Here is a 23,046-nt window from a genome sequence, read left to right as displayed (position 1 = left end):
TATATATATATATATATATATATATATATATATATATATATATGTCGTACCTAGTAGCCAGAACTCACTTCTCAGCCTACTATTCAAGGCCCGATTTGCCTAATAAGCCAAGTTTTCCTGAATTAATATATTTACTATAATTTTTTTCTTATGAAATGATAAAGCAACCCTTTTCTCTATGTATGAGGTCAATTTTTTTTTATTGGAGTTAAAATTAACGTAGATATATGACCGAACCTAACCAACCCTACCTAACCTAACCTAACCTATATATATAGGTAAGGTTAGGTTAGGTAGCCAAAAAAAGCTAGGTTAGGTTAGGTTAGGTAGGTTAGGTAGACGAAAAAACATTAATTCATGAAAACTTGGCTTATTAGGCAAATCGGGCCTTGAATAGTAGGCTGAGAAGTGCGTTCTGGCTATTAGGTACGACATATATATATATATATATATATATATATATATATATATGTATATATATATGTATATATATGTATATATATATGTATATATATATATATATATATATATATATATATATATATATATATATATATATATATATATATATATATATATATATATATATATATATATGACGCACACAATTTGTCCACTTATTGGAGGATGGGTTTCTGGTCAATATTTTATCTGGGAATTATTGTGAGTAAGGCAGCTGCCACTAACCTGAAATGGGGGCCGAGAGGGAGACAAGGGGGCCGAGAGGGAGACAAGGGGGCCGGGAGGGAGACAAGGGGGCCGGGAGGGAGACAAGGGGGCCGGGAGGGAGACAAGGGGGCCGGGAGGGAGACAAGGGGGCCGGGAGGGAGACAAGGAGGCCGGGAGGGAGACAAGGAGGCCGGGAGGGAGACAAGGGGATCGGGAGGGAGACAAGGGGGCCGGGAGGGAGACAAGGGGGCCGGGAGGGAGACAAGGGGGCCGGGAGGGAGACAAGGGGGCCGGGAGGGAGAAAAGGGGGTCGGGAGGGAGACAAGGGGGCCGGGAGGGAGACAAGGGGGCCGGGAGGGAGACAAGGGGGCCGGGAGGGAGACAAGGGGGCCGGGAGGGAGACAAGGGGGCCGGGAGGGAGACAAGGGGCCGGGAGGGAGACAAGGGGGCCGGGAGGGAGACAAGGGGGTCGGGAGGGAGACAAGGGGGCCGGGAGGGAGACAAGGAGGCCGGGAGGGAGACAAGGAGGCCGGGAGGGAGACAAGGGGGCAGGGTGGGAGACAAGGGGGCCGGGAGGGAGACAAGGGGGCCGGGAGGAAGACAAGGGGGTCGGGAGGGAGACAAGGGGGCCGGGAGGGAGACAAGGGGGCCGGGAGGGAGACAAGGGGGCCGGGAGGGAGACAAGGGGGCCTGGAGGAAGACAAGGGGGTCGGGAGGGAGACAAGGGGGCCGGGAGGGAGACAAGGGGCCGGGAGGGAGACAAGGGGGCCGGGAGGGAGACAAGGGGGCAGGGTGGGAGACAAGGGGGCCGGGAGGGAGACAAGGGGGCCGGGAGGGAGACAAGGGGGCCGGGAGGGAGACAAGGGGGCCGGGAGGGAGACATGGGGGCCGGGAGGGAGACAAGGGGGCCGGGAGGGAGACAAGGGGGCCGGGAGGGAGACAAGGGGGCCGGGAGGGAGACAAGGGGGCCGGGAGGGAGACAAGGGGCCGGGAGGGAGACAAGGGGGCCGGGAGGGAGACATGGGGGCTGGGAGGGAGACAAGGGGGCCGGGAGGGATACAAGGGGGCCGGGAGGGAGACATGGGGGCTGGGAGGGAGACAAGGGGGCCGGGAGGGAGACATGGGGTCCGGGAGGGAGACAAGGGGGCCGGGGTACAACAACATGAGAGGCGCTGCACGACGGCTCCACAACAACAACAACACCACCTTCACCAGGCGTCCTCTCCCAGCGCTGGACACCCTCGTCGCTGGCAACAAACTGTTGGCAGTATTTACCCTCTAAGGCCTGACCAATAAGGTTAGGACCAGTGGCTGCTTCCCACTGTTGCCTTTCATAATTGGTAAATATGTTCACACAAGACATGTAAATATTCCCGCATCCTCGACCCAGCGTTGACGAGCGCGGCTGTTATAGTTTATTATAATACTCTATTTACCTGATTTACCTGTGTGCCACTAATACCAGTGGCCGCGACCAGGACAGGAAGCCGCCTGCCAGTCAAAGGTCCCTCCATTTGCTCTGATGATCTTTTCAGATGTATTTTAAAACCCAGCAGAGTTTTAGCGTTTACGGCTTCGGCGGGTAGGCGGTTCCATGGGTTTACACTCCTATGGGTGAAAAAGCATTTGTACTTAAATGAGTTAGCTTCAGCTCCCTGGCCCCACTAAATAAGCAAGAGAGCCTATTGGGTTTTGTCATGTTTACATTTTATGCTGTGTATAGTATCTCCCTCCCTGGGTTAGATTAAGGAAGCCAGCGACTGAATTGACAGAACACTGGACGCATGATCCTTAGGTCCCGGGTTCGATCCCAGGCGCCAGTGAGAAACAATGGGCAGAGTTTCATTCACCCTGATGCCCCTGTTACCTAGCAGTAAATAGGTACCTGGGAGTCAGCTGTCACGGGCTGCTTCCTGGGGGTGGAAACCTGGCCGAGGACCGGGCCGCGGGGACACTAAAAAGCCTTGAAATCATCTCAACATAACCTCAAGATAACCTCCCTCCATTACCCTCAAATTTTCCTCTAATGTACCTACTAATCTTTATCATTATTGTGTATTAATCTAATCTTTCTGTATTGTGTCAAATTCTCTTATAATGTACCTGTAAACATTTTTTGTCAATTTTGCTCTTAATTACTTACTTAAAATTGCCTACTTAAAAGTAACTATTAGATTAAGGACCTGCCCAGAACGCTATGTGTGCTAGTGACTTTACAAGAATGTAAAATCATCATTGCTATTTACCCTCTTAACCCTAATGTACCTTCTTGTGTATAAATAAATAAGTAAATAAATTACATAATTTTTTCTTACATAGGTGGGTTCAGGAGTTAAGCTTTTCTTTCCCATTAATCAAGTTAAGCATTAGTTTTGTCTGGAATGTGAGCCATCAGTCATATTACTGCCAAGTCCCCAATTACTGCTGGGTGATCTGTGGCGAACGGCTAAGCACTGGTGCACAGTCAATCAACCTTTGCCAGGGTTTGAACCCAGGCAAAGTCACTTGTACAGCTTGGGGCAAGTGTGCTACTACTACACCACACAAGTGGCAGCACACACGTCCTACTCTGACACTGAGAGCATTTTTTATGTCTGTGGCTGATTTGGGTACTTAGTCTCCCTGAGTGTTCCCTTGTTCATGTACTGCCAGTGCTACTTTGTCTTTTTCTATTCCTCTGGGTATTTTGTTCATGGTCATCATATTTCTACTGTTCTTTCGCTTCCAGTCATGTTAGGGATTGCTACTTTACGCTTTCCTTATAACTTAGACTTTCTGTTCTAGGAATGAGATAAGGACTTCATGCTGTTGCTGCAAATTCCAGAATTGGTATGACTTTTGTGATATGAAAGCTCCTGAATGACTCTCTCTTCAGATTCCTAAAGGCAGTTCTTTTCTTGGTTACCCTTTTGTATGTAATGGATGATATTTATTTGTTGTGGGCTTCTAGTGACAGGTTTGGCATGGCATCTACCTCCAAGTCTTTTCTTAGTCTGATATGAGGAGCATTTACTCACCCATGTGGTACAGTGTGTGTCCAGCCTCCTGTTGCCAGCACCCAAACTCATTTCTTTACGCTGTGGTACAGTGTATTCGGCCTTCTGTTCCCAGCACCCAGACTCATTTCTTTACACTTGCCTGAATTAATTTCTTGTTGTCACTTTCTGGGCTATTCTTTTATTTTGTCCAGTAGTTTCTACTATTCTTCAATTGTATTTATTATCCTCACAATTTTGGCATCATCAGTAAATATTGAGGAATGCATGTATCCACCAAAATAAGTCATTCATGTACTGTAGTTCAGGAAAAGGATATTTATGTTACAGGCAAAGGATATTACATTATAGGTAACATTCTGCCTCTCTAAGGTCTTATCTTTCATTGTGACACACTGTCTTCTGTTGCAGTGGAGACTGTTGAATGATTAACATTTGATGCTTGCTGATTGGTCAGGGGAAAGCATTTTAGTCAAGGGAAGCATGCTGTAGAGGTAGTGTTGCTGATGCTGATCAAGTTTTCACAGTTTTTCTGGGGGGAGCCCCGTCGGCTCCCGGAGCTTTACCAGGCTGATATGCTAATATCAGATTTTGGCATCAGTCATGTGTATGGAGTTCTAGGGCCTACCGGGAACCACGGCCAGAACCTGGCCCCCTCAGAGAGGCAAGGGGAGCAATGGCCTATAGAAACCCCCGTGTGGTTGGAAGCATTCTATGTCTGCTATCGACCGGGTCAAGCATCCAGAAAGGTAAGCATTCTAAAACAAACCCCTATTCTGGTGAAAATTGCTACGTAAAGCCGAACTAGTGGATAGAACTCCTCAACAGAAAACAAGCAAACTAGTATGGCGTCACACGTCACTGTGCCGCTGTCTGCGCAGCTCCCTCCTCCCCAGGAGGGGGAAGGGGGAGCCCCAGATCTCCCACGCCGGCTATCCACCCATCAGTTCTTCGGCTGATGCTATAGGCACCGGTTATGTGCTCCGGCTCCAGTGGTTGTTTCAGCACTGTACCTAGAGTGTGGTGTCTGTTTTCTAGGTGGTGCGTGAGCCGGGAGTGATTCTCCAGTACTCGGGCTGCATGCGCCTAGGGTTCCATTCCCTAGGTGCCCTGTAAGTACTGCCCTTGGGGCTTGGGGCCACCTTCCACAAGTTCCTTGGATCCTGCCCCTGCTAGGCCGTTTACTGCTTGGTTTTCGGCCGCTCTTTGTGTGCTCGGGTGTTCTGTCTCCCTTGTTCGCCTTACGGAAAAGGGCAGTTTTGCACTGGTGGGGCGCAGGGTACTGTGCAGCTTGTCTTTACCAATCATTGCGGCCGGCTCTGTTCCGCTTGGGTACGTTGTCCTCTTGCGGGGGTTTTCTTTTTCTTTTTGTTTATCTACCTGGTGGGGGGGTCTGCCTTCGTTCTTGCCCCTTGTGTCCCTTGTGTTCTGAGTATTTTCTGGTGGTACCCCCTGCTAGGTCCCCGTGAGTGTACACGTCCCGGGGGTTTGGCTCTTAGAAAGTTGTTTGGTAGCTTGGGCGCCGGTTAGCAGTACCGGTTAGCAGTACCCTGCCTGGGATTACCTGATCGCGAGTCCTCTTTTAGTAAACGCTCAGGACCCTGGGAAACCCCTGGGGGCGTGTGGGTCCGATGGATGTGACCCCAGAGTCCCCCCTCGCTTCCAGCGAGTTTGAGGGTTGCTCTCACCCTTTGTCTCTGGGTGACTCTGTTTTGCCTCCGTCTGCTGCCTGTGGGGTCGGTGACACCTTCGACCCGGAGTCCAGCGAGTTTGGTTGCTCGTTGTGGCTTGGTTACCCAGTTGTGCTGACTGAGCGGGTGCGGGCAGCAGGGGTGTTGCACTTTGAGCCTTGGTGGTGGCAATGCTCTCGTGGTTTACTCCCCGGGAGCCCCGGGGCTGCCCCGTTTTGGTTCGTGTTGGGACTTGGGGGTGTTGGTTGCTTCGGTTCCTTCCACGCCCCCTTGTAATCATCGCACTAATCCAGTCTGACCGATTATATAGAATCGACAACTGGATCATTTATATGGTAAATCTCTACACTGACCGGTTACATACTCAAGTCAGTCTACACACTTATATACATTATAATACTACAGTGTGGTCCCGTGTACAACATCCATCTCCAGGTACCGCCCTACCAGTCACCTGGACGTGCCACTGACAGCTGTCACACAGCTGCTACCCTCACCTGTAACACTTTTAAAATTACTCACCTCTCCTGGTATTCACCACAATCCTTTTCCTGGTCACTACCTCTCTGGCTGTAAACACCTAGCACGCTCCTCGTGCGAGGTGTGGCCCTAGAATGTCCAGGGAAGGTGGCTTAACCACGTGGCCCTAAGGAGTGGCCACGGGTAGCGCATGACGTCATAGCACCCCACCCGGCTGAGCTGGTGCGCGGGGGTGGGGTGGGGGTTTTGCCGCGCGGGAGACCTGGGTGGGTGGCCCCCCCCATCCCGGGCGGCTGGCCAAAGTGGGCGGCGTGGGTGGCCGCGGGCGGCCTGGGGTGGCCCCCGACTGGCTGGTTGGCGCCCACTAGCATACACACGTGTTTGGGGAGATCACTTTACACCCTATCCTCAGCATGCTCGCTCGTACACTCGAGTGACAATGGCCGGCGGCGTCACCACACTGACGCCGCCTGGCGGAATTCAAAGTCCAACAGGGGCCTGTAATCTCACCACAATTACACTGCCCTGATTCCACCAATTGTCCATCAACACTAGACAGGTTATTCGAACCATCTGTTACACCATGAGGCTCTGCCAGCTGCCTCATGGGTGCCCACTGTCTCTGAGGCTATCTTACTGGTCCTTCCGTACCTTATTGGCCCCAAATTTCATGAAAATTTGGCCTAGACACAACCCGGGATGGCAGGAGTGCCATCCCTGCTGGACAACACGGTAACGTTCGCGATTAACGGGGGGGGGGGGGGGGGTGGAGATGGGAGACTCCCACCTCCACCCAGCTACGTCCTCCTCCAGCTGCTACCCAGCTCAAACTGACGATTTTGCGGGCTAGGGAAACTCAAAATGCCCATATCTCCCCCCCTACTTTGTCTTGACCAATCAACAGGAAGCCGGCACACCCCCATGGTGCCGCTTCCAATAACAGCCGTTCGCGCCAAAACACAGCTCAGAGCAGAGGTGCCTAACCCAATCACAGGCCTCACTCACCCTCAGGCGTCCCGTGACGTCACAAGGAGGGGGAGGCCTAAAGACAGTGGCGCACTGTCTCACATGGTGGGGGGGGGGGGGCAACGCAACGTTCACCCCACTTTCCCCCCACCTCTAACGGTTTGAGAGTCAAGTACCTCACATACCACTTCACTCTCACCTCTCATCCTATTTCACAGAAACAGGAAAATTTCTGTAATTCTCTCTACAGAGCAATCACAGATCTCTAACCAGTCCCAAACAACAGTCCTTAACATAAGCTTTCTATCAACACCCCACAAGTATATGTTAGTTTGAAAGCTCCAGTTTCTAGAGTCCCTAGAGCGACTAGCCTAATCTAGAAACTAGGAAAACTAGCTGAGGGAATCTTCATTCCCTCACAAACCAATCCTGTTTCCTAGTTCTGCATCTCTGTTTTGGTATAATTTTTTTTGTGCCTTTATCATATATTTCACAAAACTTGACATACAGCTCATTCACTTCCTTGCCTAGCAACAAGTCTGTCCAATTATACTCACTAAAAAATTGTCTAAGGTTGCCATAATGTCCCCTCCTAAAATCAGGTTTTTCAATTTCATCAACTATCATATTTTCTTCCAGATTATAATGCATTGCATACTTTACTCCCAAAAAGACATGGTCACTTTTACCCAAGGGAGGAAGGTACTGAATGTCAAATATTTCTTCCTCCTACCTGGAAAATATCAAATCTAGCATAGAGGGAACGTCCCCTTCCCTCATCCTCGTAGCTTGTTTAACATGTTGATACAAGAATGTTTCCAGGATGAGGTCTACAAATTTACAGGTCCAAAAATCTTCTGTTTTAGCTTCATATGCTTCCCAGTCTATGGATTTCAAGTTGAAGTCAACCAAGCTTGTAAAGCATAAAGTAGTATTGAAACGATTATAGGAAAAGCTCAATTTGTAAGGTAGTCTTGAAAAGATCACTTTGTAAGGTCCCACACAGGAAGAGATTCAGCTAGCCTCAAAGAGTGTCCATCATTCAGGAAGAGATTCAGGTATTCTTGAAAATATCAATGAACACCACCACCATGGAAGCCGCTAACACTGTTCATCTATGCTACTTGTATCAGATGCATCATCACTGAACGCAGAAAACGATTCATCTATGTATCATCTATATACATTAGAGATGGAAAGGGTGGGGCTCAGAGCTACACCTGGATACGCTCGCTGTATTATCCTCATAGGTGCTGTATCACTGGCATCCGACCGTTGTGTTAAGCCCTTATTGCGCCTAGCTTCACCAATGTTATGACCCTTATGTTCTTCAAACAATAGGGTCTGAATTGCACCGACTGAGTGCAGTCTTTCAACACCGTGTGGGACAGGTGTTTGAGAGCCAGAGGCACGTGTGCCATAAATGGTTGCTCACGCACTACTAACCCAGCCAGCAGCCCTTGTCTTTCATATTTGTTATAGCAAAAGGTTCGTTCAGTGTTTGTTGGGTAGGCTGCTCCATTATGAAAATCTTTCTTTGTTTCAAATGTGTTCCATTTGTTTTGTATTTGTCACTTACGTCTCAATAATGGAGCAGCCTACCCGACAAACACTGAACGAATCTTTATGACATTTGTCCATTTTTCAAATTGTTTCAACAGTTCTTTTATTTTTTTTTTTTTTTTTAAGAAACATGGAGCAGCCGACCTGTAGACCACCGACGAACCTTTTTGACATTTGTATTGGTTTTCAAAATTCTTCATTTTTTTATTATTTACGTTTTTTGTATGTGAGAAACATGGAGCAGCCTACTTGCCAACCACCGAACGAACCTTTTGCTATACGACAAATGAAAAATAAATATTGAACACATTTGAAGAAAGGAAAATGTCATAATGGTTTATTCAGTGTATGTAAGGTAGGCTTCTCCATTATTGAGACGTACGTAAATGACAAATAAAAAACAAATGGAACACATTTGAAACAAAGAAAGATTGTTATAATGGAGCAGCCTACCTGCCGAACACCGAACGAACCTTTTTGACATTTGTTGTATATCAGACATTTCATTTCTTTTTTCCTACAAAAACGTCAATTCTTTGCAACATCTCAGCAGTCACCCTTTTATATCCCAGCATCATTAGCATCCAACAAGAACAACATAATTTATGTGCATCGTCGGAGGCGTCTAAGAATGTGCAAGAAGCAGCGCGACCCCACCATGTGGTGTTGACGTTACTCAAACCAGCGTTCATCATACGGGACGATTTGACGCCGATCGGGGCGTTCGTTACCCAAAATATTCGTCTTTTGGGGCAATCGTTATGCGAGGTACCACTGTATATATATGCGGAAAATCCACAGAGAAATACGAAATGAGGTGAACGTTTCGGATTGTTAAAGCCTTTGTCAACACCAGACTGACAAATATTACTTTCAGTCTGGTGTTGACAAAGGCTTTAATAAGCCGAATCGTTTACGTCATTTCATATTTCTCTGTGGATTTTCCGCACATATATATATATATATATATATATATATATATATATATATATATATATATATATATATATATATATATATATATATATATATATATATATATATATATATATATATTATTAAATATGACCGAAAAAGTAAGATTAATAATTCTAACACGAATTTTCTCAATCTTTCGTACATTTCTTTTCACTGTTGGTGGTAATTCAAAAATCAATTCTCCAAAATTCATTTTTATTTCTAGTCTGACGTGACACTTGAGCGCGTTTTGTAAAACTTATTACATTTTCAAAGACTTTAGTTACACATATACAACTGAATAGAACTTACACATCTCCGATTTGTTTATATCTACATGTGAGTGAGGTGAGGTGGTATTTAATAGGGTATTAATTTCATCAACACAAGACAGAACACGAAACAATGGGTATTGAATAGAAGTGATTGTAGAAAGCCTATTGGTCCATATTTCTTGATGCTTCTATATTGGAGCTTAGTCTTGATGTGGGTAGAATATAGTTGTGCATCAATTGGCTGTTGATTGCTGGTGTTGACTTTTTAATGTGCAGTGCCTCGCAAACGTCAAGCCGTCTGCTATCGCTGTATCTATCGATGATTTCTGTGTTGTTTACTAGGATTTCTCTGGCGATGGTTTGGTTGTGGGAAGAGATTATATGTTCCTTAATGGAGCCCTGTTGCTTGTGCATCGTTAAACGCCTAGAAAGAGATGTTGTTGTCTTGCCTATACTGTATACTGGGTTTTTTGGAGCTTACAATCCCCAAGAGGGCATTTGAAGGCATAGACGACGTTGGTCTCTTTTTAAAGCGTTCTGCTTTGTGTCTGGAGAGTTTCTCATGAGTAGGCTGGCCGTTTTTCTGGTTTTATAGTAAATCGTCAGTTGTATCCTCTGATTTTTGTCTGTAGGGATAACGTTTCTATTAACAATATCTTTCAGGACCCTTTCCTCCGTTTTATGAGCTGTGGAAAAGAAGTTCCTGTAAAATAGTCTAATAGGGGGTATAGGTGTTGTGTTAGTTGTCTTTTCAGAGGTTGCATGGCGTTTCACTTTCCTTCTTATGATGTCTTCGACGAAACCATTGGAAAAGCCGTTGTTGACTAGGACCTGCCTTACCCTACAGAGTTCTTCGTCGACTTGCTTCCATTCTGAGCTGTATCTGAGAGCACGGTCGACATATGCGTTAACAACACTCCTCTTGTACCTGTCTGGGCAGTCGCTGTTGGCATTTAGGCACATTCCTATGTTCGTTTCCTTAGTGTAGACTGCAGTGTGGAAACCTCCGCTCTTTTCCATGACTGTTACATCTAGAAAGGGCAGCTTCCCATCCTTTTCCATCTCGTAAGTGAAACGCAGCACGGAACTCTGCTCAAACGCCTCCTTCAGCTCCTGCAGATGTCTGACATCAGGTACCTGTGTAAAAATGTCGTCAAGATACCTGCATTATATGGCCAGTTTCAAGTTCATGTCGACTAAGACTTTTTGCTCGATGGTACCCATGTAGAAGTTTGCAAACAGGACACCTAGGGGAGAACCCATGGGATTGTAAGCTCCAAAAAACCCAGTATATAGGCAAGACAACAACATCTCTTTCTAGGCGTTTAACGATGCACAAGCAACAGGGCTCCATTAAGGAACATATAATCTCTTCCCACAACCAAACCATCGCCAGAGAAATCCTAGTAAACAACACAGAAATCATCGATAGATACAGCGATAGCAGACGGCTTGACGTTTGCGAGGCACTGCACATTAAAAAGTCAACACCAGCAATCAACAGCCAATTGATGCACAACTATATTCTACCCACATCAAGACTCCGCTCCAATATAGAAGCATCAAGAAATATGGACCAATAGGCTTTCTACAATCACTTCTATTCAATACCCATTGTTTCGTGTTCTGTCTTGTGTTGATGAAATTAATACCCTATTAAATACCACCTCACCCCATCCACCTCACTCAAATGTAGATATAAACAAATCGGAGATGTGTAAGTTCTATTCAGTTGTATATGTGTAACTAAAGTCTTTGAAAATGTAATAAGTTTTACGAAACGTGCTCAAGTGTCACGTCAGACTAGAAATAAAAATGAATTTTGGAGAATTGATTTTTGAATTACCACCAACAGTGAAAAGAAATGTACGAAAGATTGAGAAAATTCGTGTTAGAATTATTAATCTTACTTTTTCGGTCATATTTAATAATATATGTCTACAGGAAAGACTGCTACCAAAATATACTAATATATATATATATATATATATATATATATATATATATATATATATATATATATATATATATATATATACACACACTGCTTCCTCAGTCTAACGAACCCCGCTCTATCGAATTCCCGGAAGAGCTGAACAAATTGAATTCGGTACCAAATGTTCAGTGGAACACACAAATGTTCGATTAAGCAAGGAATGTTCGTCCAAGCGGTCACCAAGGCCGAGCGTCAGAGCTGGTTGTCATCAACTATGATTCACCAGAGTGTAAACAGTTATGTAGTGTTTTATTATCCTTACCCATTGTTTCTAGGGAGAAATGGTGATAAAAATGGTGATAAAATGGTGTCAGGGGGGCATTGGTGGGAGAGTTGTTGCCAGGAGGCAAGTGGTGTTAGTAGTTATGGTGTCACTCTTATCCACTATCTATGACAATAATCACTTTAATGATCTAAATTGCAGATATTTTGCAGCACATGATGTAAACAATGTATTAACTCATAATCACAATATCTCTGTAATCAATTTGAACGTTAGATCCCTAGGTAAACACTTCGATGATGTTAGTGCCTTGATTGAAACTATTGGCAACAAATTCTCTTTTATTATACTTACTGAAACATGGTTGAAAGAGGATACTACTCAACTCTTTAACATGCCTAACTACTCAGCAATTCACAACTGTCGTCAACTTCAGAGAGGTGGTGGCACTGCTCTTTACTACCACCAAGAACTAACATGCTTAAAAGAAATTAGAACTAGAGACTGCTATGGGGAGTATATCTTCGCCAGCTTCAGAGTCAAGGGTGCTGAGTCTGTCCTGTCTGTGGGTGCAGTCTATAGAATTCCCAACACTGATGTGTCTGTATTCAACTCAAACCTTAGAAATCTAATACTTGATAACAGACTGAACAAAAACCACCTAATTATCGCAGGGGACTTTAATATTGACCTCTGCGAGCCAGAACACCCTACTGCTGTTAGCTTCCTCAACTGTATGAATTCCTGCCTCCTCATACCCTTAATCACTAGACCTACTAGAATCACTGATAGCACTGCCACGACTCTAGATCACATCTGGACCAACATAACCTCTCCGCTTACTTCAGGTATAATCACCGATAGCACTACAGACCACTACCCCACATTTCTCTTAACTAACATTAGCAAACCACCTCTAGAAACAAGGGAGTTAAGCTTTAGGCTGCACAATGAAACTGCTATAAACAATTTTATAACTGCTGCTGATAATGTCAACTGGGAGTCCGAGTTAGGTAACATAGGGGACATCAACCTAGCAGTGCAATCTTTTCTACAAACAACTCTTAGCCTTTATAACACCTACTGTCCTAGGCTTACAAAACAAGTCACAAGCAAAAGGCTTAACAATCCTTGGCTTACAAAGGGAATACTGAAATCCATTAACAAAAAACACGACCTTGAGAAGAAGTATAGGTTAGGAATTGTCTCCAAAGAATTCTCAAAGAATTACTCATTATTGCTAACTAAGATAATTAGACGAGCCAAAACTAATTACTACGAAGATAAATTTACTCAAATAAAGAGCAACATTAAACAAACTTGGAGCACAATTTCACAAATATTGGGATCAAAGAAATCTTTAAATAACAAACCGACTCTCCTGTCTAATAACGATGGTCAGCTTTCAGCCTCTGATTCTGCTATTGAGTTCAATAGGTTCTTCTCTTCCATTGGTTCATCCCTTGCAAATGATATTCCATCTTCCAGTACTGACATTATGGACTATCTTACAGGTAACTATCCACAGTCTCTGTACCTAAAGCCTATTAATTCCACTGACGTCAATGAGATAATCCTTTCCCTTAAAACCAAGTCTAGTGCCCTTGAGGAGATACCAACTTTAATATACAAAAAAGCCTCCAGATCTTTAGCCCCTGCTATTGCTTTTCTCTTCAACAAGTCACTTGAACTCCAAACCTTTCCAGATATTCTAAAAAAAGCGAGAGTAACGCCTGTCCACAAATGTGGTGATCCCACAGATGTTAACAACTACAGACCTATATCAATCCTGCCAAACTTGTCAAAAATTTTTGAAAAACTTATATACAAGCAGCTTTACTCATATCTAGCCAAACTCAATATACTTAGCCCTTGCCAATATGGCTTCAGACCCAAAAAAAGCACTAACGATGCACTCATTAGTATGCTTAACTCGATTCATACAGCCCTTGATAAAAAGGAGCTCCCTGTTGGGTTATTTGTGGACCTGCGTAAAGCTTTTGATACTGTCAACCACCATAACCTTCTTCTTAAATTACATCATTATGGAGTCAGAGGGCACTCCCTACAATACCTCGAGTCCTACCTTACTGACAGGCTCCAATATGTTTCTGTGAATAATACAATTTCTCCCACCCTACCCATCAACATTGGTGTTCCTCAGGGCAGCATACTTGGCCCTCTCCTCTTTCTCATCTACATTAATGACCTTCCAAATGCCTCCCAACACCTCAAACCAATTCTATTTGCTGACGACACAACCTTCATTTACTCCAGTCCTGACCCTCTTGCTCTAAATGCCACAGTAAATACTGAGCTAAATAAAGTCCATCATTGGCTAACTGCCAACAAACTCACCCTTAACATTGACAAAACCTTCTATATTCTGTTTGGCAATAAATCCTCTAGTCTTATAAATCTCAAAATAAACAATACCCAAATTTGTAACAAATTAGATGGCAAATTCCTTGGCATTCTCATTGACAACAAGCTGAATTTCCAGGGACACATTCTAAATATATCAAAAAAAGTTTCAAAAACTGTGGGCATTCTTTCTAAGATCAGATATTATGTACCACGCCCTGCTCTGGTGACTCTCTATTACTCCCTTATCTATCCTTATCTCAACTATGGTATTTGTGCTTGGGGTTCTACTACCCAAAATCACTTACGTCCTCTAATTACCCAACATAAAGCCGCTATTAGAACAATATCCAACTCTGGCCCCAGACATCACTCGGTACCCCTACTCAAATCTCTTAATATGTTAGATATTAAGTCACTGCACATTCTCTCATGTGTATTATACATATATAAAACGCTAAACTATAATGCCAATCCTGATCTTAAAAGCTTCATAGAAGGTTGTAACAGAACCCATGAGCACCACACCAGAAATAAATACAGTTTTGATATTCCTAGAGTACGTCTTAATCAAACTAGAAATGCTCTGCAAATCAAGGGGCCCAGAATGTGGAATGACCTTCCCAACCATGTTAAAGACTGTACCTCTCTCAACCAGTTTAAGATAAAAACTAAACACTACCTAATAAATTCCCTGTAATCTACCTCACTCCTCTATTGTCAACCCATGTCTGTTATTTTCTTTTTTTTTCTTTTTTGTAATCAACACTGTCAACCTATTGTATTTGTGCTGCTTTTTCAGTCATGTTCCCCCTTTTTTTTTATCTTTATTTGTATTTGTTCTCAACATCTTTTATTCTTTATGCTCAATTAGTATTAAGTTCTAGATATTAATGTTTTTCTTGCCCGAAACGCATTGCGTAATAGTGGCTTTAGGCATTGTATGTACTAGCTCTATCTATATATCAATCCATTAATGTAACATCACTTGTATGTATATACCTTACCTGAATAAACATCTGAATCTGAATCTGAATCTGAGTTAAGGTTTTTTGTTTGGGGGCAGGTGGTGTAAGTTAGTATTCTCATGGGAGGCAGGTTGTCAGCCAGGCAGCTGACAACCAGCTGAAATGGTGATAAAATGGTGTCAGGGGGCATTGGTGAGAGAGTTGTTGTCAGGAGGCAACACGTGACTGGCGCCTCCATGCTCCCCCGCCCCCCACCCTCCTTCAGAGACCACCAACTACAGTACCTCACTCTCCTCTCGTCGTCAGATGCCAAGAGTCAATTTAATGATAATTATCACATTATCTACACTGAAAATAGCCTTTTTATTAGAAAAATGTCATATTGAAGCAATAATAATGGTGAAAATTGTGATAGATACAGTACATATTTTAAAAAGTTTGAACACATTTCCTTTTCACAGAATTTTTAATACAATTGGGGTGTAGATAACAGCTGGCATTGTGTGGCCGGCCGGTCGCTCCCTGAGCCATAGGGGGGGTGGGGGGGTGGGAGGGGGGGGTTGTTTCCTGGATCCCTCCCTCCCTCCTCTAACAGCCTACGTACTGTACTAATATCTATTTAGAATAAATTTTGAGTAGAACAATAAAACAAGCACAGGTCGTGTGAACGTTAGGCCTTGGTGAGGTGGCTGGCATCATTTGTGGTGGTGTCAGGGGAGGCAGGCGGTGCCAGGGGAGGCAGGTGGGGTCAGGGGAGGCAGGTGGTGTCAGGGGAGGCAGGTGGTGTCAGGGGAGGCAGGTGGTGTCAGGGGAGGCAGGTGGTGTCAGGGGAGGCAGGTGGTGTCAGGGGAGGCAGGTGGTGTCAGGGGAGGCAGGTGGTGTCAGGGGAGGCAGGTGGTGTCAGGGGAGGCAGGTGGGGTCAGGGGAGGCAGGTGGTGTCAGGGGAGGCAGGTGGTGTCAGGGGAGGCAGGCAGTGCCAGGGGAGGCAGGTGGGGTCAGGGGAGGCAGGTGGTGTCAGGGGAGGCAGGCGGTGTCAGGGGAGGCAGGTGGTGTCAGGGGAGGCAGGTGGTGTCAGGGGAGGCAGGCGGTGTCAGGGGAGGCAGGTGGTGTCAGGGGAGGCAGGTGGTGTCAGGGGAGGCAGGTGGTGTCAGGGGAGGCAGGTGGTGTCAGGGGAGGCAGGTGGTGTCAGGGGAGGCAGGTGGTGTCAGGGGAGGCAGGTGGGGTCAGGGGAGGCAGGTGGTGTCAGGGGAGGCAGGTGGTGTCAGGGGAGGCAGGTGGGGTCAGGGGAGGCAGGTGGGGTCAGGAGAGGCAGGTGGTGTCAGGGGAGGCAGGTGGGGTCAGGGGAGGCAGGTGGGGTCAGGGGAGGCAGGTGGGGTCAGGGGAGGCAGGTGGGGTCAGGGGAGGCAGGTGGGGTCAGGGGAAGCAGGTGGGGTCAGGGGAGGCAGGTGGAGTCAGGGGAGGCAGGTGGTGTCAGGGGAGGCAGGTGGTGTCAGGGGAGGCAGGTGGTGTCAGGGGAGGCAGGTGGGGTCAGGGGAGGCAGGTGGGGTCAGGGGAGGCAGGTGGGGTCAGGGGAGGCAGGCGGGGTCAGGGGAGGCAGGCGGTGTCATGGGAGGCAGGCGGTGTCAGGGGAGGCAGGCGGTGTCAGGGGAGGCAGGCGGTGTCAGGGGAGGCAGGCGGTGTCAGGGGAGGCAGGCGGTGTCAGGGGAGGCAGGCGGGGTCAGGGGAGGCAGGTGGTGTCAGGGGTGGCAGGTGAGGTCAGGGGAGGCAGGTGGTGGAAAGAGGCAGGTGGGGTCAGGGGAGGCAGGTGGTGGAAAGAGGCAGGTGGGGTCAGGGGAGGCAGGTGGTGGAAAGAGGCAGGTGGTGTCAGGGGAGGCAGGTGGTGGAAAGAGGCAGGTGGGGTCAGGGGAGGCAGGTGGTGGAAAGAGGCAGGTGGGGTCAGGGGAGGCAGGTGGTGGAAAGAGGCAGGCGGTGTCAGGGGAGGCAGGTGGTGGAAAGAGGCAGGCGGTGTCAGGGGAGGCAGGTGGTGGAAAGAGGCAGGTGGGGTCAGTGGTGGAAGGTGTTGTCAGGGGAGGTGGAAGTGGAGAGAAAAGGGTGCTCACCATGCATGGCTGCCAAACCTCTCATTCATACTCTATTATAAATCTCAATCTTAGCTGTAAAATATTTATGCCAAAATATGTTAATTTTCGAGTATTAATATACATTATTAATCATTAACATGTTTTATTGTTTCCTGAAGAAAACAATAGCTGACTTGGCATTGTGGTGTGTATGGCCGGTTACCTGGGGGGTGGGGGGGGGGGTCCTGGAGGTGTGAGAGGAGACCTGTCAACCCATCATTTTTTTTTGTCGGGCGAGTTGAGACGCTTCCAAGCCTGCTGCTTCAATACACCCCATGGATGGTGTGGGTGGTGTGGTGTGGTTTGGGTGGTGTGGGTGGGTTGGTGTGGGTGATGGTGTGGGTGGTGTGGTTGGGTGGTGGGTGGGTGGTGTGGTTGGGTGTGGGGGGATGATGTGGGTGGTGTGGGGTGTGTGGGTGGTGGTGTGGGGAGTGTGGGTGGTGGGGGCGAATGGTGTTGGGATGGTATGGGGGATGGTGTGGAGGATGGTGTGGGGGATGGTGTGGATGGTGTGGGTGGTCTGGAGGATGGTGTGGGTGGTGTGGAGGATGGTGTGGGTGGTGTGGGGGGATGGTGTGGGTGGTGTGGTTGGATGGTGTGGGTGGTGTGGGGGGATGGTGTGGGTGGTGTGGGGGGATGGTGTGGGTGGTGTGGGGGGATGGTGTGGGTGGTGTGGGGGGATGGTGTGGGTGGTGTGGAGGATGGTGTCGGTGGTGTGGAAAATGGTGTGTGTGGTGTGGAGGATGGTGTGGGGGATGGTGATTCTCGCATCTCAGATTATTATTGACACCAAAAGAGCATGAAAGATATTATAATGAAGCACCACACAACAAAGAAACAAACTAATGTGTCCTGGCATATGTTTAAAAAAAAAAAAATTAAGAAGGTTGTTGGGGCCAGACGGATGGAACGAATTCCGCACTGGAACGAATCGGCTTCGCCCCATATAGTTCGTTCAAGTGAGGACACACTGTATATATATTCAGTGGTACCTCGGAACACGAGTACCTGTAATTACCTAAGTGTAGTTACAGGATGAGAGCTACGCTCGTGGTGTCCCGTCTTCCCAGCACTCTTTGTCATATAACGCTTCGAAACTACTGACGGTCTTGGCCTCCACCACCTTCTCACTTAACTTGTTCCAACCGTCTACCACTCTATTTGCGAAGGTGAATTTTCTTATATTTCTTCGGCATCTGTGTTTAGCTAGTTTAAATCTATGACCTCTTGTTCTTGAAGTGCCAGGTCTCAGGAAATCTACCCTGTCGATTTTATCAATTCCTGTTACTATTTTGTATGTAGTGATCATATCACCTCTTTTTCTTCTGTCTTCTAGTTTTGGCATGTTTAATGCTTCTAACCTCTCCTCGTAGCTCTTACCTTTCAGTTCTGGGAGCCACTTGGTAGCATGTCTTTGCACCTTTTCCAGTTTGTTGATGTGCTCCTTAAGATGCTCTATCTATAAGTCCACCAATCTTTGTAAAAATTTCTTGTATGTATGTACCTTACATAAATAAACATTTATTCATTTATTTATTTATTTATAGATATGGGCACCACACAACAGCTGCATATTCTAGCTTTGGCCTAACAAAAGTCATGAACAATTTCTTTAGTATATCGCCATCCATGTATTTAAATGCAATTCTGAAGTTAGAAAGCATAGCATAGGCTCCTTGCGCAATATTCTTTATGTGGTCCTCAGGTGATAGTTTTCTATCTAGAACCACCCCTAGATCTCTTTCTTTATCAGAATTCTTTAAATATTTCTCACATAATATATAGGTTGTGTGGGGATCTATGTTCTCCTATTCCACATTCCATAACATGACATTTATTAACATTAAATTCCATTTGCCAAGTGGTGCTCCATCTACTTATTTTGTCCAGGTCTTCTTGAAGGGCATGACAATCATCTAAATTTCTTATCCTTCCTATTATCTTAGCATCATCAGCAAACATGTTCTTATAATTCTGTATACCAACTGGTAGATCATTTATGTACACAATAAACATCACTGGTGCAAGAACTGAACCCTGTGGTACTCCACTTGTGACATTTCTCCATTCCGATACATTGCCTCTGATTACTGCCCTCATTTTTCTATCAGTCAGAAAATTTTTCATCCATGATAGAAGCTTACCTGTCACCCCTCCAATATTTTCCAGTTTCCAGAACAACCTCTTATGTGGAACTCTGTCGAAAGCCTTTTTTAGGTCCAGATAGATGCAGTCAACCCAACCATCTCTTTCCTGTAATATCTCTGTGGCTCGATCATAGAAACTGAGTAAATTCGATACATAGGATCTTCCAGATCGAAAACCATACTGTCTGTCTGATATTATATCATTTCTCTCTAGGTGTTCTACCCATTTAGTTTTGATTAGTTTTTCCAATACTTTCAATATTACACTTGTCAATGATACAGGTCTATAATTGAGGGGGTCTTCCCTGCTGCCACTTTTGTAGATTGGAACTATGTTAGCCTGTTTCCACACGTCTGCTACGATTCCTGTACACAGGGATGCCTGAAAGATCAGGTGAAGTGGAACTCAGATGCACATTCTCTCAGAACCCATGGTGAAACGCCATCTGGGCCAGCTGCTTTGTTCTTAAGGAGCTCCTTTGGCATTTTTTCCACTTCGTCTCTAGACACCTCTATGTGCTCTATGTTGTTCTCTGGAATTCTTATTGTATCTGGTTCCCTAAAGATTTCATTTTGTACAAACACACTTTGGAACTTTTCGTTTAGTGTTTCACACATTTCCTTTTCATCTTCCGTGAATCTATTTCCCATTTTCAACCTCTGAATATTATCCTTTACCTGCAATTTGTTGTTTATGAATTTATAGAATAGACCTGGTTCTGTTTTACATTTGTCTGCAATCCCTTTTTCAAAATTTCTTTCTGCCTCTCTCCTCACTGCCGTGTAGTTGTTTCTCGCATCTTTGTATCGCTGGTATGTTTGGGGGTTCGGCCTCTTCCTGTATTGATTCCATTTTTGTGTCTTTTGGTCTCTAGCCCTCTTGCAATTTCTATTGAACCAATCCTGTTTCCTAGTTCTGCATCTCTGTTTTGGTATAAATTTTTTTGTGCCTTTATCATATATTTCACAAAACTTGACATACATCTCATTCACTTCCATGCCTAGCATCAAGTCTGTCCAATTATACTCACTAAAAAAATTTCTAAGGTCTCCATAATGTCCTCTCCTGAAGTCTGGTTTTTCAACTGCTTCAACCTCCTTATTTTCTTCCAGCTTATAACGCATTGCATACTTTATTCCCAAAAAGACATGGTCACTTTTACCCAAGGGAGGAAGGTACTGAATGTCAAATATCTCTTCCTCCTTCCTGGTAAATATCAAATCTAGCATGGAGGGAACGTCCCCTTCCCTCATCCTCGTAGCTTGTTTAACATGTTGATACAAGAATGTTTCCAGGATGAGGTCTACAAATTTACAGGTCCAAAAATCTTCTGTTTTAGCTTCATATGCTTCCCAGTCTATGGATTTCAAGTTGAAGTCACCGACTAACAACAGTCGTGATCTATCGTTATCCGCTCTCGCTATAATCTCTCTCATTATTGTTATAAGACCTTCACGTTTACTATCTAGCTCCTCCTTTGACCATGTGCTGCTTGGCGGTGGACTATATGCATTTATTATCATTAGTTTATCATCCTCATGGCAGATCTCTAGTGCTATTATGTCAACTTCTTGTGGATTGGCAGTCATTATTTCGTTCACCTTTAGGTGTTCTTTTACCAGCACAGCAATGCCACCGCCTTTCCTAATTTTTCTGTCCCGTCTCCAAATTGAGTAGCCCCTTGGGAATATGACCTCATTTAAAATTACATCTTCAAGTTTTGTCTCCGTGAGTGCAACAATGTCTGGTGTCTGCAGCTGTATTACATCACTTAACTCCAGTATCTTCGATCTCACTCCATCTATGTTGGTGTATGCAATCTTCAGGAACTTGTTCCCCCTCTCCTTATTTCTTCACTCCCCCTCTCTCTATTGATTTTGTTGGTTTGCCTTTATGTACCACTTTACTGGTTTGCCTACCCCTATCACTTTGTAGAAAAAAGAATTTATTTCTTCTTCATTCCTGCTCTCATTTAAATGTTTTGCCTCGGCGAGGTTCAGTTTCAGCTTCTCTCTATCTTCTTTTGAAAGATCTCGTCTTAACGACCACCCTTTCCCATCCTCATCACTTTGCAATTTTCTAGCATTCCTTAGTACTTCTTCCATCTGTTTGGCACCGTTTAGGGTGATCCTCAAAGGTCGATCTTTCCCTTTTACGTACCTGCCTATTCTCCTGTAGTCGCACACATTCTCTATGGTTGTAAGACCTTCCACGAGGCCAACAATTTTATCTACTACTTTAGCTTCTTCTACAGCTCTTTCTGACCTAGATGTTATCGCCTTTTCTTTGCAGCCAAAAATGATCAGGGACTTACTCCGATCAACTGTGTTTTGCACCAACTTCGGGTTAGATGCCAATTCTTTTCTCACTTCCAGCCTAATGTTTGTTTTATCTTGGTTGCTGCAGTGTTTGACTTCCTTTACTGCTTCTTCTATTTTTCCTTCTCCTTGGCCACTTGTGCATAAGTCAGTTGCATATCTTTCTTGCACTGTTCTATTCCCTGTGTAACTTCCTCCATCTGTGCTGACAAAAGCTGTTTCTCCTGTTGAATTTCCTTGCCTAACCTATTGTAGTCATTTATGTTTAAATTTACTTTAACTTCTTCCAAAGCTATTTTTAAGAGTTTATTTTCTTCTTCCATGGCTTTGCAATTTGTTTCCAATTGATTCTTATCCTTGCGCAAGTCTTTCACTAAACCCTCAAGACATAAAACTTTGCTATTCAAATGGTCTTTACTTTCTTTCAATTTACTAATTATTTCTACATGAGAGTTCACTATAGTATCTAAATTGACCAACTTGTTATGTAGACTGCTAATATCAATGCTTTCTTCATTGAATCCCTCAAAATCAAGCTCTGTTTTGTTTTTCCCCTTGCCAGTGGCCATCTTGAATGTTCTTCTCTGCACTGTAAACACTAGGGCAACTTTTTCTCATCCGATTTTTCACTTCCCTTAGCACTTTCCTGTTATCTCACCTATTTTTCAAGAGCACTATACCTTTATGTTCTCTGGGACACCACTCACTACCATCAACCTGTACTACAATACTTAGGATTGTTGACATATGCTGGAGCTCCTCTGCTGCAAGTGTTGACCCTAGGGGTGTCACCTTTTGAATCATGAATGAGTGTCCCTGTATGCGAGTTTTTCGGAATACGAGCAGGATTTCCTCGGAAAATATGTCTCGGAAGGCGAGGGTTACCTCGGGACGAAAGTTTGTTGATACGCGTACTGGGCGACCTAGTGCGTGGTGGTTCGGCGATCATCGCCCCTCTGCCCCTCCGCCCCTCAGTTTACCTGAGGGGCGGAGGTGACAACTGATGTGACTACCCCACATCAGTTCTTCACCCGGATTTTCAGTGTTTTGTTGGATTTTTGGTCATTTAACTATACAATTTGTTATTATATATCTCACCATGGGTCCCAAGAAAGCCAGTGGTAAGGATCAAGGCCAGAAAGTCCATGTGAGGATGACAATAGAGGAGAAACAAGAGATCATTCGGAAGCATGAGAACGGTACACGTGTTGATGAACTTTGTAGGCAGTACAACAAAGCCACATCAACAATATGCACCCCAGAGAAAACATCACATCATTTTCTTAAGAAGAAAAATGAGATTATGGGTGCT

The 23,046-nt window shown here is 45.1% G+C and overlaps 1 protein-coding gene across 3 annotated transcripts in view; it reads left to right on the top strand.

Moving 5' to 3' along the window:
• Positions 1-1,807: 1,807 nt before the first annotated feature.
• The window catches only part of LOC123763654 (zinc finger protein 84), a 114,732-nt gene continuing 93,493 nt past the window's right edge, over positions 1,808-23,046 (top strand). The window contains exon 1 of one of the 3 annotated variants that reach the window (XM_045750919.2): positions 1,808-2,009. The gene's annotated coding sequence lies outside the window, so the exon portion shown is untranslated. The remainder of the gene's footprint in view (positions 2,010-23,046) is intronic. The other 2 variants (XM_045750927.2, XM_069302171.1) reach the window with 2 other exon arrangements.

This window comes from Procambarus clarkii, chromosome 5, assembly GCF_040958095.1.
Source record: "Procambarus clarkii isolate CNS0578487 chromosome 5, FALCON_Pclarkii_2.0, whole genome shotgun sequence".
In the NCBI taxonomy this organism is placed as follows: Eukaryota; Metazoa; Arthropoda; class Malacostraca; order Decapoda; family Cambaridae; genus Procambarus; species Procambarus clarkii.
Note: the sequence above shows the minus strand (reverse complement) of the source record. Positions and strands in the feature narration are given on the sequence as shown.